This window comes from Carassius gibelio, chromosome B16 (genome assembly GCF_023724105.1).
Source record: "Carassius gibelio isolate Cgi1373 ecotype wild population from Czech Republic chromosome B16, carGib1.2-hapl.c, whole genome shotgun sequence".
NCBI lineage: Eukaryota > Metazoa > Chordata > Actinopteri > Cypriniformes > Cyprinidae > Carassius > Carassius gibelio.
Window position 1 is genome coordinate 18,858,269 of NC_068411.1, and position 15,672 is coordinate 18,873,940.

Genomic DNA, 15,672 nt, shown 5'->3' on the forward strand with positions numbered 1-15,672 from the left:
TGAGCCAGTGGCTCGAATTGATATGAACAGACACCTCGACATCCTCCACTTCAGGTGAAAGTGAGGGAGAAAAGTCCTCTACTTCAAATGATCGCTCTGTTGCAAGGCTACTTGCTTCATTACAGTCACTCTCCATTTTAGCGTCTCTGACAACAGCTGTCAATCAATCCGTCACTGCGAGTCTCAGGTTCATGCCGCACTCGCTCAGCCCCGCCCTCGGTTCGTCCCCTCTATCTCCGCTGTGATCTGCCCACTTTTCAACATTTTTCAAATATTGTCAGTGGGTGGAGTCAGGCTCTGACCAGGGGTTTAGTTACCCTTTAAGAAAAACCCACCAACAAATTTGAATATGGTGACATGCCAATCAGCTAATCAACTCAAAACAGCTGCAAAGGTTTCCTGAGTTTTTAAAATGGTCTCTCAGTTTGGTTCACAGGGCTACACAATCATGGGGAAGACTGCTGAACTGACAGTTGTCCAGAAGACAATCATTGACACACTTCACAAGGCGGGTAAGCCACAAACATTCAATGCCAAAGAAGCTGGCTGTTCACAGAGTGCTGTATCCAAACATGTTAACAGATAGTTGAGTGGAAGAAAAAATTGTGGAAGAAAAAGTTGCAGAACCGAGAGAACCACATCTTTATGAGGACTGTCAAGCAAAATTGATTCAAGAATTTGAGTGAACTTCACAAGGAATGAACTGAGGCTGGGGTCAAGGCATCAAGAGCCACCACACACAGACGTGTCAAGGAATTTGCTGAACCATATACACAATGTCAGAGGTGTCTTACATGGGCTAAGGAGAAGAAGAACTGGACTGTTGCCCAGTGGTCCAAAGTCCTCTTTTCAGATGAGAGCAAGTTTTGTATTTCATTTGGAAACCAAGGTCCCAGAGTCTGGAGGAAGGGTGGAGAATCCCATAGCCCAAGCTGCTTGAAGTCCAGTGTTTCCACAGTCTGTGATGATTTGGGGTGCAATGTCATCTGCTGGTGTCGGTCCATTGTGTATGTGTTTTTTTTTTTTTTTTAAAACCAAAGTCGCTGCACCCATTTAACAAGAAATTTTGGAGCACTTCAGTATCTTCAAAAAGCTGGTCAGCAGAAGGAAGCATTATTTAATTTTCCAGCATGATTTGGCACCTCTCCACACTGCCAAAAGCACCAAAAGCACCACAGATAATCTATGGAGTATTGTCAAGAGGAAAATGAGAAACAGACCAAAAAAATTGCAGATGAGCTGAATGGCCACTGTCAAAGAAAAATGGGCTTCCATACCACCTCAGCAGTGCCACAAACTGATCACCTCCATGCCACGCCGAATTGAGCCAGTAATTAAAGCAAAAGGAGCCCCTACCAAGTATTGAGTACATGTACAGTAAATTAACATACTTTCCAGAAGGCCAACAATTCACTAATTTTTTTTTTCTTCTAAGTATTCTAAATCGTTGACATTAGTGGGTTTTTGTTAAATGTAACATTTTGTCAAAATTATCACAAATAAAAATAACTAAAGACTTAAACTACTTCAGTCTGTGTGCACTGAATTTATTTAATACACAAGTTTCACAATTTTAGTTAATTTACTGAAATAAATGAACTTTCCACGAGATTCTAAATTATTGAGATGCACCTGTATTAACTATAAAAACTGGAAAAAACTGTAAGAACAACAGCATCTGTGAGGTGTGCATTGGTTTGGTTAGCAAATAAATAAAGCTCTCTCACTTTCAGAAGAGAAGAGAGCTTTTTTCTTCAATGTTATATTTATTTAATCAGACAGTTAGATGTCTGAGAATAATATTTTCACTGTCCACCCATGGCTTCCATGACCAAGTTCTCTTCCGGGTTCACAGAGTGGGCTGGTCTCTTCAGATGCTCCGTCTCCGTTAGACCGAGTAGCGGCGCTCACTCAGTGCTTTCAGGCGGAGCGCTGCGCTCATCCCGCGGACAGACTGTTCTCGATCTTCGGCCAATTTACCCCATAATTACCAGCGAAAAGGCCGCCCCGCGCCCACTAAACTAACGGGTTAACATCCCCCTTCTGAGCGAGACAGCAGAATTAGAGAAAAGCGCTGTATTTCAGGCCAGCTCTCCGCTCGATCATGTTTGGGATTAATATCTGAGGTACTACGATCTGAAGATCACATATTTTCCAGCGCGTGGAGCCTTAGATCTGCACCGGGACGAAGAGAAAGGACTCAGCGGTCTCTCCTATCGTCCAGTGTGCTGTCGAAACGAGAGAAGGTAAAATCATTTAAATCCTACAGCTTACATATAACCCGCATAATTATCATCGACGCCCGGTTACTTGGGCTCTTCTGTAGCAGACTGCTTTTCTGGTGTCACTGTTAAGCAGAAAGACACACAAGAGGTTAAACATCAGCAGTGTTTCAATACAGGAATTTATTTCATGCAACTTAATTAGTAGTAAATTGTCTGCTTTATAGGTACAATAAAATCTGACTAACGTTACTAGTTAAAAATGTTATGGCAGTTGGGCTAACGTTATATATTACTGTATAATAAACAGGTAGGCTGCTAATATTCAGTTGTCATTAAGAAAACTGGAACAGATATTGGTAACCCTTAAAAACAGTCAGTTGTAACTAATACATTAGTACTAAACATTTAGAATTTAGAAATCTGGTCAGAAATAAATGGGTTTTATCTGAACGACAGATTCCCATAGAATTCAGTCGCTTTGTTTTATTCCAGGAAAGATTTGTTACAGGAAAGATTGGAGTAAGTTACTCTTCATTTTGAGATAGTGACTAGTAACAAAGGAATAAGTACTGATAACTAATTAACATGTACTAGTAGTGATTTATTCATACTAGTCATCAATTGGATAAGTAGTTGGATCAAGTATGTAATGACTAGCTACGAGTGAAGTAAAAAAAATATTTGCAAAAAAAAAAAAAAAAAATTCCATTACAATGAAAAAGCCAACTTTCACTGTTGGATTTCTTGAAATGGCTTAAATTGCTGTAAGTACTTCACTGTTCAGATTGACATTTCTGTTCAGACATTTGGTCTTTTGACGGCTGCTCCAGTGTGTAGGAAGAGTCAGAGAGGTAGGCTGACGTTAAAAAGAGTTGATCTCGGAGCTGATCCTCAATGAGGTGCTTCAATGCTACTGCCGTCGATTTCAGTAATGGGAAACTTTGACTCCCTGATGCCTTGTTTTTGTGTTTGAATTATAATTCTTATTACTGAATAGCACTTGTCTGGTAAAAGAGCTGTTTTATGGTTCAATGGCTCTGAGGAGCCCATTGATGACATGAAAGGCGAAATCGAGCATGCTTTTGTCAAACGCCCCATGTTGTCATCTTCACGTATTGTGTTGCATGCTGCTGAAGCACTACTAAATAAGTTGTCAGTCATGCTTACAGCCAACGACACCCCTCAAACTGCTGGCAGATCGGGCAGCGTCCACTCCTTTAAATCTGATTACATTTGGAGCTCTGTGGTGTGGCCGACGTTATAGATCGAGCGGATGATTGATCATCAAGACAGACGGTGCACTTATGTCTCAGTAATCACTGGAAGGACCATTAGAAGATGAGAGCTTGGAGATGGCAGGCGGCGAGCCCCTAGAGTCACAGATGAAGCTGTACAAGCAGAGGGTGCAGGAACGGATCTGTCATGTTTTCTCACAGAGGAGAGAACGAGCTATCCATTATTTATCTGCTGCTGCTTTCACTGGCCTTCCTCTCGGCTCTAAACAGCACACGGGCTATGTAGATTTTGGACAGACCCCCGGCTACATGTGTGCTTCAGTTGGGGGAATTGATAGTCCCAGTGTGTGAGGGGGTAAAGCGTAGCCTGAGGGCATCGAATGGTAGCTGAGTTTGGAGAATACGTCAAACTATAAAGGGTAGAAGCAAAGTGTTGCTTTGAGACTGCAATATATCTCTAGCCTGTGCAGTATTGTTTTGATATTTCTTTGGTAAATTATTCATAGCATCAACATTTTGTGTGTCAGGCAGATTTTTATTTAATATATATCTATATGTTATATATATATATATATATATATATATATATATATATATATATATATATATATAAATTTTACAGTTACTGTAACTCCAAAAAAATAAATAAAAAAAGTAGAATAAAGTAGAAAAATTAAATGAAAAGAGACCCGAGATGTAAATTTGAAATGGTTGTAGAGCGACATAAACTATAGTGGGAAAAGATATAAAAAGAAAATGCAAAAAAAGTAATAAAGAACCATTTAAATAAAAATAAAAGACCCAGTTAAAATAATAACACTAGCTTTTACTAAAAGGAGGATATTTTCATGCAGTTGAAAAAAATAATAAAAAAAGCTTTTACTAAAAACTAATAGTAAAAGCTTTTGGAATTACAGTAACTGTAAAATTAATATATAATGAATGGATAACATAATGAGCGATCTTAATGGTGAAAAATAATTATGGTAATAATAGAGGTATTTTCTAATAGGAAACAGAAAATTCATTCAGTTGTTATAAACTGATGAACAGAAACCATATTTTGCTAAATTGTGCTAGGCATTGTTTTGATGCTGCAGTCTTTTTTCATAGCCTCTACAGACATATTGGTAGATTTAATTAAGCAGTCGATCTAATCAATGATTAATGCTCAAGTTGGCATGATATAAAATTTCACACTATTTAATAAATGCATGTTAAAGATCATATTGTGTATGGTTTATTCATGTTTGTTTCATTTTGTTTATTTTTTATTGACATTTGCTCTTTTGAGGGCTGCTCCAGTGTGTAGTAAGAGTCAAAGAGGTGACATCATAATAATGTCATAACTTGATCTTCCAGTGAAAATGACTCTGTGGTGATGTATACCAGAAATCTCCAATCATTTTGTCTGCTTAAACTCCGCCCCTGTAAAATCACCCACATCTTAAAATCCAATCAACAACCACTACATGAAGCAGACTCCCACCCCACACTTTTTCCCTTTTGGATAATCTGTTACACTCAGATTTACGCATAGCCACGGGAACATATTTTATCTGGGGGGTGGGGCCCAATGTTACAGGGCATGGTGGGGGATTTTTTGACAAAATCCTAATATTTTGCCCAAACTCTAATAGATTAACATACAAATGAAGACAGAGTTATATGCAAACCAATATATATTTGTGTTTTGTGATTTTAGTTAAATAGTTTTCTCTTTTATATTTATATTATTTTAGGAGAGTTTACTAAATATTATCATTGCCTATACGCAGAAGTTTTGGTCAGTGCGTTATGGCAAATTTTTTCATCAGAAACATCAAAATGCAGATGTATGAGATGTAAATAAGAGATTAATTCATTATACACTGCAGACAACATCACTGATTATTTAGCTTTTTTAGAGTGCCTACACTCATCCTAGACTGAATTCAATGATATTCTTTTGATAATCTAAATGTTCTTTGCTAGCTACATGGTTTGTTCGTTGTTTGAATAATCATTGACATGTGGCTTTATAATTAAATTTAAAATGTCTCTTTATTAAACGTCGTCTGGTTAAATACAAATTCAGACTTATTGAAATATTTTGTTAGCCTACTTGCGTAAAACGTTATGATGTTATGATCTTGGGGGTGATCGAGGAAAATCTGCTGCACCCTCAGCACCCCTAGTTCCCACGGCCAGGGATTTACGTCACAGTATGAAAAAAAAAAAAAAAATCCACTGCTGCTTCCATTTCATCATGATTAACTTGAAAATCCAGAAAGTCATCAATAACACAATGTTCATGGCATTAGAAAAAGATAAGGTCTGGCAGATGTGGAAGTAGCTCAGTGCTGAGAAATCTTGGACAGGAGAGGCTGCATTTATAGGAAATGAATCATATTCCACGGGACTGGGCTGTGCAGCGCAGCATGCTGTTTCCCCTCTCAGCAAGACTTCAGCAGAACTGCAGATGTGCATCCTCTAGGCGTACAGTACTCGGCATGTGCATGCGCACGCTCGATTGCGCGAGTGAGCCGCATGTTGTTGGACTGACAGTGGGATCGACTATGTGTTTGACAGGCTACTGTGTGCTCACCTTTAGTTTCTTTCTTGATGTGCGAGTTTATGCTGGTGTGCATTCGTCGATGTTTGTGTTGGAGAAGGGGGGGGGAGGTGTTTAGTGTGTTCCTCCAAGAGGCTTTGGAACAATAGTCCCATTCTGTGACTCTCCCTAGCTGCTGCCCGAGCCTGGCCGAGTGATTGCCAGAACAGACAGACAGATGGAAGGGACTGTGTTCCTGCCGGCACCTGGCATCACAGAGCACAGGAATGCCATTGTTCCTCAGTAACCCAGCGTCCGACTCACTTTCCTGGACAGGCAATGTCGAAGAGAGGTTGGAACTGAATTATGAGTTGCATGACGCAATGAATAACTGTTAAAGTGCTGTTGACCATCATTGGCCACGTCTGACATGAGAGCTTGGGAGAGCAAGAGCTTATGAAGTAAAGCCTAGGACTGTTGTACAGGATCATCGGTAATGGATTAGATTAAGACCCTTCGTTAGCACTTGTGAAGCGCTTTGATATTGACATTCGGGTTAATGGGGATCTCGAGAGGACCGGTTTATGGCGGCTGCTAGACGAGACGGGGCCTTTGAGGCCATATTTTTCTACATAGGCCTAACCTTTCCACTGTTCCACTGTTTGCTCAAGTTGCATATCTAACCTCAATCTGTTTGTTTGGTTTAAAGTTTGCCCAGCCTGATTGCAGATCTAAGTTATTAAGGTCCCATGACATGGATTATTTCCTTTTCTTTAAATGCTTTTTAATGTTTCCTTAGGTGTATTTATATTGTTAGTATGATTTTTACATTTAAAATGTAGAAATAAAAAGCATTTTTATATCCTGACATTAGCCCTCTGGCTTGAATGCTCTGTTTGAAGGGGCGTGTCTGCTGTGAGACGCCGAGTAAACCACAACTGTTGTGATTGGCTGACATCTTTGCATTCAAAATGCATATTACATGTGAAACCCCTCTCAAATATATATATATATATATATATTACTATTACAGCTGTCAAGATTAACGAATCGTGGAAGTGTTGATTATATAATTATTTTGTCGATTTTTTCCCCATCACATGAAAGGCTGCAGTGATGAGCAGCATTGAGTAGACAGAGTCTACTATAAGGTTATTATTTTAACCTTAAACATCCATGGAAACTTTCAAATGCTGAAAAGGTTTTTTAGATTTTTAAATTTTCTTTAAAATGATTCTGGAAGTTTGCCCGATTCAACATGTTGAATAGACGTTGGGGCTCTGAACTCTGATTGGACGTTCAGTTTAGCGATTGAGTCAGTGCCCGAGAATTCAAGCGAAAGTGTTGAAAACTAGTAAGTAAATTAAGTTGGCACAGAAGACTGTTTTAATTTTATGTAGTCTTACCCAAGCATTCCAATATGCAAATGTTTTCATAACAACTTGTGTTGCTTAAAATTATGAAAGTTATCAATGTTACTGATGTTCAAAATGATAAGCAAGTGCTGCTTTATTTACATGTTGTATATATCTGCATTTATCTTGTATATCTTTGTTTTGGTTTCTCCTTGTGAATGAAGAATATTTAATATTAATAGCCTGTGATATAGACAGTTAGGCTAATTTCTCTCACGCAGTCGGCTGTAGTCTGTGTGGTGTGTTCAAGTGCATTTGTTTGGTCCAGACACTGCTGATATGAGGCGACAACACCGTCGGCTTTCGACACTACTAGTTCTTTGAAGTCGACTTCTGAGTCCCGGCCTTAAGAGTGTACATATTAGTTTTAAGAACACGTTTAGGATTTAAGATAGCCCTGCCACCAAATCCTTAATTCCATTTTTTCCAAATTTCCAATTTTTTTCCGTTTACATTTTTCTGGATTGTGTTTTCTGGACTCCTTTTTAATAGTTAAATAAAAATTTTATTAATCAAAAATCACGTCTAATTAATAAAAATCATGAAACTTATAAATTTTCACATCAGTTTATTAAAAGTTTAACAGAAATTGCATGTGTAGGGCCTATGAAATGTTAATTTTTTCTCACTATATTTCTTATTGTTACCAAATTCTGTGTTTTAGCATGTCTGATTATTTAAATGCATAAAACAATATATCTTAAAATATATCTTAAAGTAGCCTTATACATTTTTTCCCTCATAAATTCTGTGTTGTGTATTTATTTAAATTCTTCTTGTTATCAAATGAAGGCATAAAAATATTTTCATTTATCTTTTAATGAATGAAAATTAAGCAAGCTTTATTTTTTTGACAAAGGAGATTCACTTTTAAACTTAAAACATGGAAGAAATGTTGTGTGATTATTCCTTTAAAATAATGTTTCATTTTAGTAGTTGTAGTAGGCTATGTATATTCTACTGAAAAATGTCTTCAAATCAAACCGCTGCACGGTTCTTCTTCGCTGCTCAAAATGCATTGAAAACACAGGAAGTTGTGCTGTGTTGCCACAAGCAACCCCTGTTTAGAGCAGCGAAGAAGAAATGAAAACGCGTTAGCAGCCCTTATCTATATATGACTGGATCACTCATCACATTCTAAACTGCCAAAAGACAGTGAAGCCGCTACTATATTATAGATCAGTGGTTAGCAGTATGTCTCTGTAGTACCGGTAGTTACAGACTCTCGAGTATATTCAGTACCGGCAACTGCGTTCAGTCGCTTCCGTGTAAGTCAAAACGCAGGGCTCCAGACAGTAGCCGAATATATACTAGTGTCTGTGAATATTAAACTGCAAAATACTATTTAAATATTACTCCCGCAAAATCTACATCTCTGTGGGTGACTGGCACAGATGCGCGAGAGCTCGCTGTTTTGTAGTCTCTGCTGTGTGTCATGAGGACACGAACGCATAAACCGTCACTTCATGAGAATTTACCGTTTCATTTGAGAATACTGTCATATCATAAACACAGACACTCAAAGATCTTCATGGCAGCCCATTAAAATAAATGTTTGGTTTACATGAGTAAATTGACAATATATAAAGCTACTGTTGTAGCCTACAGTAATAATAATACATCTCTATAATAATAATAATTATGCCTAGATGGTTGCTTGTTTTTTACTTGTTTTTTACTTGTTAGAGATTATCTGATTAATAGATCTTTTTTTATATTCCTAGACTTATTTGTTGCAGTTTTTTTATACAGTTATATTGTAAAACTTAAATACCTTTTTTAGTTTGCGGTGTTAGATTTTTGGCTGCATTTGAAGTTCTTTTTTGCATAAGAAAATAAATAATACTGTCAAATTCATGTTAGATAATAAAAATACTGTAATAAATACAGTAGTTCACCATCTATTTGTTCATGTTTTATTGAGGGATCTGTCTGAAGCACACCATAAAAAAATTCTAGCAATTTACACAGGGCTAGTAGTATATACAGCTGTATATACAGATATACACCCAGGTATCGGATCAGTACTCGGTATCGGCCGATACCCTGAGCCCAGGTATCGGAATCGGTATCGGGAAGAGAAAAAGGGTATCGGAACATCTCTATTTATGTCATTTAGTGAGATGGCAGATGCTGAAAACACAGCGAGCGCAAAATATAAAACCGTACGTCTGCGCCCTTCATTAACAGACACAGAACATGCAGGATTCATATTTAAATCGACTTCTGCAGCTTAATATTTACAGATACTAGTCCATATCGCGATTTGATTTAAGTGCAATGTCCTACTTTTGATTCATTAATTCAAAATTTGACAAATTCCATGACATTCCGCAGTAAACCTTGAATTCCGTTTTTATGACTGGATTCCGTAATTCCATCTGTGTTCTTCTCCATCGCGGAAACCATAGTGCCCTAATATTGGTGAGTAGAATTATTAGCATGTTCTGTATGTGTCTATATAAGGGATGTGCGGAGCATGATGATATTTGATCTCAGTGGTTTTATTTATTTATTTATTTTTTCACCAAAATGGTGTATTTACCAACATTCTTTAAAAGTATCTTCAATGTTCTAGAAAAGATGGCATAAGGCTGAATAAATGCTAAGAGAATTTTTACTTTTGGGTGCACGATCTCTTGAAGTTCCAGCCATATGTTTGTCTAACAGAAGCAGCTGGGCTGTCATTAGATTCGCTCCAGACTCTTATTGCTGTAGAGAAGCAGATCTCCAGCTCATGGTCCACCAGCTAACAAATTCACCATGATGCTCTCTAAGATTTGTCATTCGATTAGGGGAAATATCTGCAGGAAATGTTGACAGGCTTTTTTTAGCCAATGTTGCACTGTTCGATGCTGATCTGGAATGAAATTAGGGCTCATTAGGACTGATTTGATCTGTGGCCCATCGGCCGACGTCACATGTTCTTTACGTTAAGCCGTCTAACAGATAGCGCGACATCATCTTCAAGCTGCCATTTTGAATCCCCACATCTTGAAATGCATTTGAAACATATTTGGCATCGTTGACATTAACAAGATTATTTCTTCTCATAGCGGGCTGGAGGACGATTAATCACAGGAGATCCCCTTCTCCACGTATTGGGATCCTACTTTGATTTCCCTTGCTATCATATATTCTCTCTCTTTCTCTTTCCCTCCTCCTCTGTTTCATTCAGCTCTGAGATTCTTTCTCTCGCCATAGTCATATTTAGCAATGCATCATTTTGCCTTAGAGGGATATAAGGACCTAAATGCAATATCATAATTTTCTGATCTGTGTCAGTTGAGAGACCGTGATCTTAACTTATTTTCTGTGATGACCAAATTATTATAGGCAAGTATTGTGGTAGTAAAACTCATTTGAACCTCCTTCAGTAGCAAAACACAATATATATCTGGAAATGGTTCAATAAAGCATCTGGCAGAACACCGGGATTAGACTGGAGTAATGAGTTAGTTATCCACTTGTTTCCGTCTCCTAATGAAGTCAGAGACATTAAACTATATTAAGTGGCGGATGGTATAATGGCTCAGGATGTAAAGTGACTGGCTTTAGATCGGATAACAGAGGCACAAAGGAAACAGGCAGATTACATCGTGATAAAAAGACATGGGCTGAACAGAACTATAGAAACTGGGAGGTTGGTTGAGTTTCAGACGCGTGCACCGAGGGGAACAGAAACTGGGATGGAGGTTGGGTTACACCGTTGAAGAGAGCTGCGTTGTGTGAATGTGAGTGGAGGTAAAGAGGGGATGTAACACTGAGATGGGGGCGATTCTTGGATTTCAGTTTTACAGGAGCTTAGCTTCTCGCTTGAGCTGATGTGAAAAAGTCTGAGAGGTTGCAATTTTGAATCTTACTTGACATTTAAAAAAAGATGAATCCGAAAATACAGAAAAAAAATGTTAGAGATGCACAAAGTATCCGCACCATATTGCTATTTTTAAAACAATGAAATGTATTGGTATCGCACCATATTGAATATACATTATGGCTATTCAAAAGTCACTTTTGCTTATAAAGGATGCATTGATTATATTATTAGTTTCAAAAATGCAGTAAAATCACTGGATTATTTGGCCTATGACCCAGTCCATCACTGAGCGAAGGATAGTTCTAGGTTAAAAACTTGAAAGTTGAGCATGCTGCAGTAATGAAGGGTTAGACAGTGAGATGACAGGTGACCTCATTCTGTGCCTTATGACATCATTGAAATGTCTTCTGGCGTGCAGATTTGGAGGAAAAACTGCAAGTGGGTGTGAATGTGCTGGATGCCCTGCTGTTAGCGTGTGGTTTGACACTGCTTGTGGCCTTCTCCAAGTACAGATAGTGTTTTATGGAAATAGGTCATCTTTAGCCAAAAGGGATCAGAGACAGACTTGTCTAAAGGAACAGCGCTGAGTTGAACCTGTTAACATCAATGCAAAACAGTGCCACTAATGGACAGGCCAGCTCAAGTTTGTTATGCTCCAGTATTTAGAAAAAGTCTTTCAGGGCTAATTAAATCTTTAACCCTTTTAACCCATTAGCGGTGCAGAGGTCTTTTCATGACTAGCCGTACCTTTTATGCTAGCAAACGGTTTTCTTCTTTTGCAATAGTTGGGTGGTCACAACAGAGTTATTATTGTTAACTAAAACTAAAGCCATAAAAACATTTTTCTACTTGAAATAAAATAAACAATAACTGAAATATATTAACAAAAGCATTTAACTAATAATAAAAGATGAAAATGGAAAAAAACTCATTTAAAATATTTAATATTAAAAACTTTAGTATCTCAGTGTTTCTAAACACTGTATCACAACGGGGAAGGAAAGACTCTTTACTTTCTGTTATTTGTTGTCCTAACCGTCTCCACAGACGTCATTCTGCAATGCTAAGTCCTCATTTTCAGCGTATTGAGCTTGTATCACTTCTCAGTCGATGGGAACCCAAGCCTAGCAGTGTTTATGTTTATGAAGCTGGTCTCCAGAGTTTATGAAACAGGCAGTTTGCACCTAATTTACAGCTACATAGCATGATACAGTTTTTCTACACCAAAAACAAAAATGATGTGTGATGCTGCACAGTCAAACACAGCCAATCTGAATGATTTTCTATGTTTTCTTTTATATTTAAATAAATGCATAAATCATTTATTCAAATAATCAAAATTATAAAATTTTATCTTACTGTATCTCCCCATATAATTCATGTACATTGTATGTCTGTAAATCATATTTCATACAGAATGGGGCAAATATTTTCATATTCTGATTCGCTCTAACTCCGTTTACTTGCAAACTGTTACCGTCGTCAGATTATTTGCTAAATGTTGTTTAGTTTTGCTTTAGGGGATAGAACAGCTTGCTTGCCCAGGCTCAGCCACTGTTGTCCTAACCGTCTCCACAGACCTCATTCTGCAATGCTAAGTCCTCATTTTCAGCGTATTGAGCTTGTATCACTTCTCAGTCGATGGGAAACCAAGCCTAACAGTGTTCATGTTTATGAAGCTGGTCTCCAGAGTTTATGAAACAGGCAGTTTGCACCTAATTTACAGCTACATAGCATGATACAGTGGCTTGGAAAGAAGGATATAGGCATGGGCGCCATGGGGGGTGGATGCATTTGGCCCCTATATCCTCAGTAATGGAATATATATATATTTTTTTGCCCCCCCCCTGACTTGAGAGTCAAAAGTCGTCCATGGATGTACTGTAGGTATGTGAAGATCCCTGAAGAATTTAGATTGAAAAATAATGTTGCAATATGAACATTTTGTTGTGTATAATCTAGGGATATGCCGGTATCAAATTTTCCTGTTGCGTTTAATTGATAATGCTTTATACGGTATAAGGTATACGGTATTATCACGGTATTGAAATTTTGTTTTAAAAAAGTGGTCATAATACAGTATAACAGGCCTGCTTGTATGTTCTTATAACAAAAATAACTAAACATTTAAAACAATAAAGCAATACAGAAAAATATATAAAAGTTAAATGTTTTACACATTAAAGTGCAGAAGAACTTTGCTTTCGTGTCCAGACGCTCTATCAGATACCAAGAGAAAACAACAAAAGGTGCTAATATACACTCACAATGTGATATAATACTACCAAAAAAAATTATAATCCTAACCTTTAACTCCATACCGAAATCCTAGATAGCCAGATAATGAAAATATCAATTTAAATAAATATAAAAATGATTTGAGTTTGGGACGCTGTGAGCATGGAGACTGTAGTGTATACTCTAAGTCTGAAAATGTTTAGCTTAAATATTTAATATGAATAAACAGTGCTCATAAAGGGCTGCTGAGTTAGTATTCTCAAGTGAAGCGAGTTGAGGCTTGGACCCGGAAATAGTGCTTCTTACGTTACCACTTAACACCCAAATAAAATCCCCACTGAAACGTAATCTTTAAAAATATTATTTAATAAAAATTTAGCGGATCTCGGAATTACTATCCATTATTTATACTATACATTATAATGATGTGATGCCTAAATTAACTTAGTTTTTTTATGATTAATTTAAACATAAAGTAATTTTAATATATGCCAATTATCTGTAATTTAGTAACGAAGTGAAAAGTATAGGTTGGCAATCTATAGTGTTTGCTAGATGTTGCTCTCCTTGCTAATGTAGACATTGTAACAGCCAGTGGGTATTCACTTGAACTCTCACATTGTAAACAACTGAACTCAATGTAAATAAGTGATTCATTCTGTGGACAGAGTCCAGAAATCCTGGACCTTCGATGCGCTTGAACTGAACTGCAGGCCTTAAACAGTCATGGGAGCTAACGTGAACTTACAGTCACACTGTCATTCATTATAACAGGATAAGAGTGTTCTAGTGTTGTTGTGTTTTACTCACTTCCCATTTACAAGTTGTTACAAATTTAAATAACAGTTTGTTTTTCATGGCGCTTAGTGAGCCAGTGTGGTTTACCATCTAGACCGCTGATCTTCTTGATCTTGATTTACTGATGTATGAAACAGCAATAAAGTAATTCAGTAATTGAACATATGTTACATTTGTTTTTTGAATGCATAGTCTAAATAAAACCATTAATAAAGTTGCATTAAAATTTTTCTAGATTCCATTTTTTTCTGTTTTAATTTTCCTTTTTAATTGTTGAATTAGAACAATATTAATCAAAAAGCTTGTCTAATTAATTCAAATCATGAAACCTAAACAATTTAACAGCAATTTACTAAAAGGTTAACAAAAATTACATTTTAAGGCCTTATAAAATTCAGTTTTAGTTTTACCATGTGTTTTCTATTAATTTTCTGTATTTCATTTTAATAATCAAAAGCATGTCAAATTTATTGATTTTTATAAAAAAAATCAATTTGTTATTTTATTTATTTATTTTTTCTTAAATACTGTTTATTTACATTTACATTTTCTAAATAAATAATTTTTCTGGTATATATTTCTTTAAATAATGTTTTAATAGCAATTTGTTTTGTTATTATTAGTAGTAATACTATCATTACATTAAGTAATATATTTCTGTCACAGTTTCTTCAAGTTAAACCAAACTTTTATTTTGATGGGTTGCTGTGAAGACCTGTATACAAAGTTTGGTTTGTATATGATATGATGACAATTTTTCTCAAAAGAAATGATAAAATGCTCATGATGTGATGCTCAGGGACATAGTATTTTTAGTTGCCAGTCACCACCAGCATTTTTTTTTATCATATTTTGTTACATGAATGTGTAAACAGTGAATATATAAAAAGAAAGAAGAGAACATCTGTTGTTTTTTTACATGCTGATGAATGTTTAGTGATCATACTAGCTTTCTTGTTCATAAGTAACAAACATGAATTCCTGGAATAACTTCTCAGTGGCGGATAAACGTAATCAGTGACAGAAAATGTTGTCAATGGGTAGGAAGGAGTTCTTATTAAAGGTCCCATGACGTGGATTATTTTCTTTTTTAAATGCTTTTTTTAATGTTTCCTGAGGTGTACTTATATTGTTCGTATGATTTTTACAATTCAAATTCAGAAATAAAAGGCATTGTTATATCCTGATTTTAGCTTGAATGCTCTGTTTGAAGGGGCGTGTCTGCTGTGAGACTCAGAGTAAACGGCAGCTGTTGTGATTGGCTGACATTCGAAATGCGTATTACATGTGGAACCCCTCTCAAATTACTTAAAAATAATTTTTTTACTATTACAGCTGTTGAGATTACCGAATCGTGGAAGTGTTGATTATAGCATTCTTTTTTCGATCTTTTCCCATCACATGAAAGGCT

The 15,672-nt window shown here is 36.6% G+C and overlaps 1 protein-coding gene across 1 annotated transcript in view; it reads left to right on the forward strand.

The window, feature by feature from the left end:
• Window positions 1–1,898: 1,898 nt before the first annotated feature.
• Window positions 1,899–15,672, forward strand: part of LOC127974733 (polypeptide N-acetylgalactosaminyltransferase 1) — a 95,188-nt gene continuing 81,414 nt past the window's right edge. Inside the window, exon 1 of the mRNA XM_052578222.1 lies at window positions 1,899–2,246. The gene's annotated coding sequence lies outside the window, so the exon portion shown is untranslated. The remainder of the gene's footprint in view (window positions 2,247–15,672) is intronic.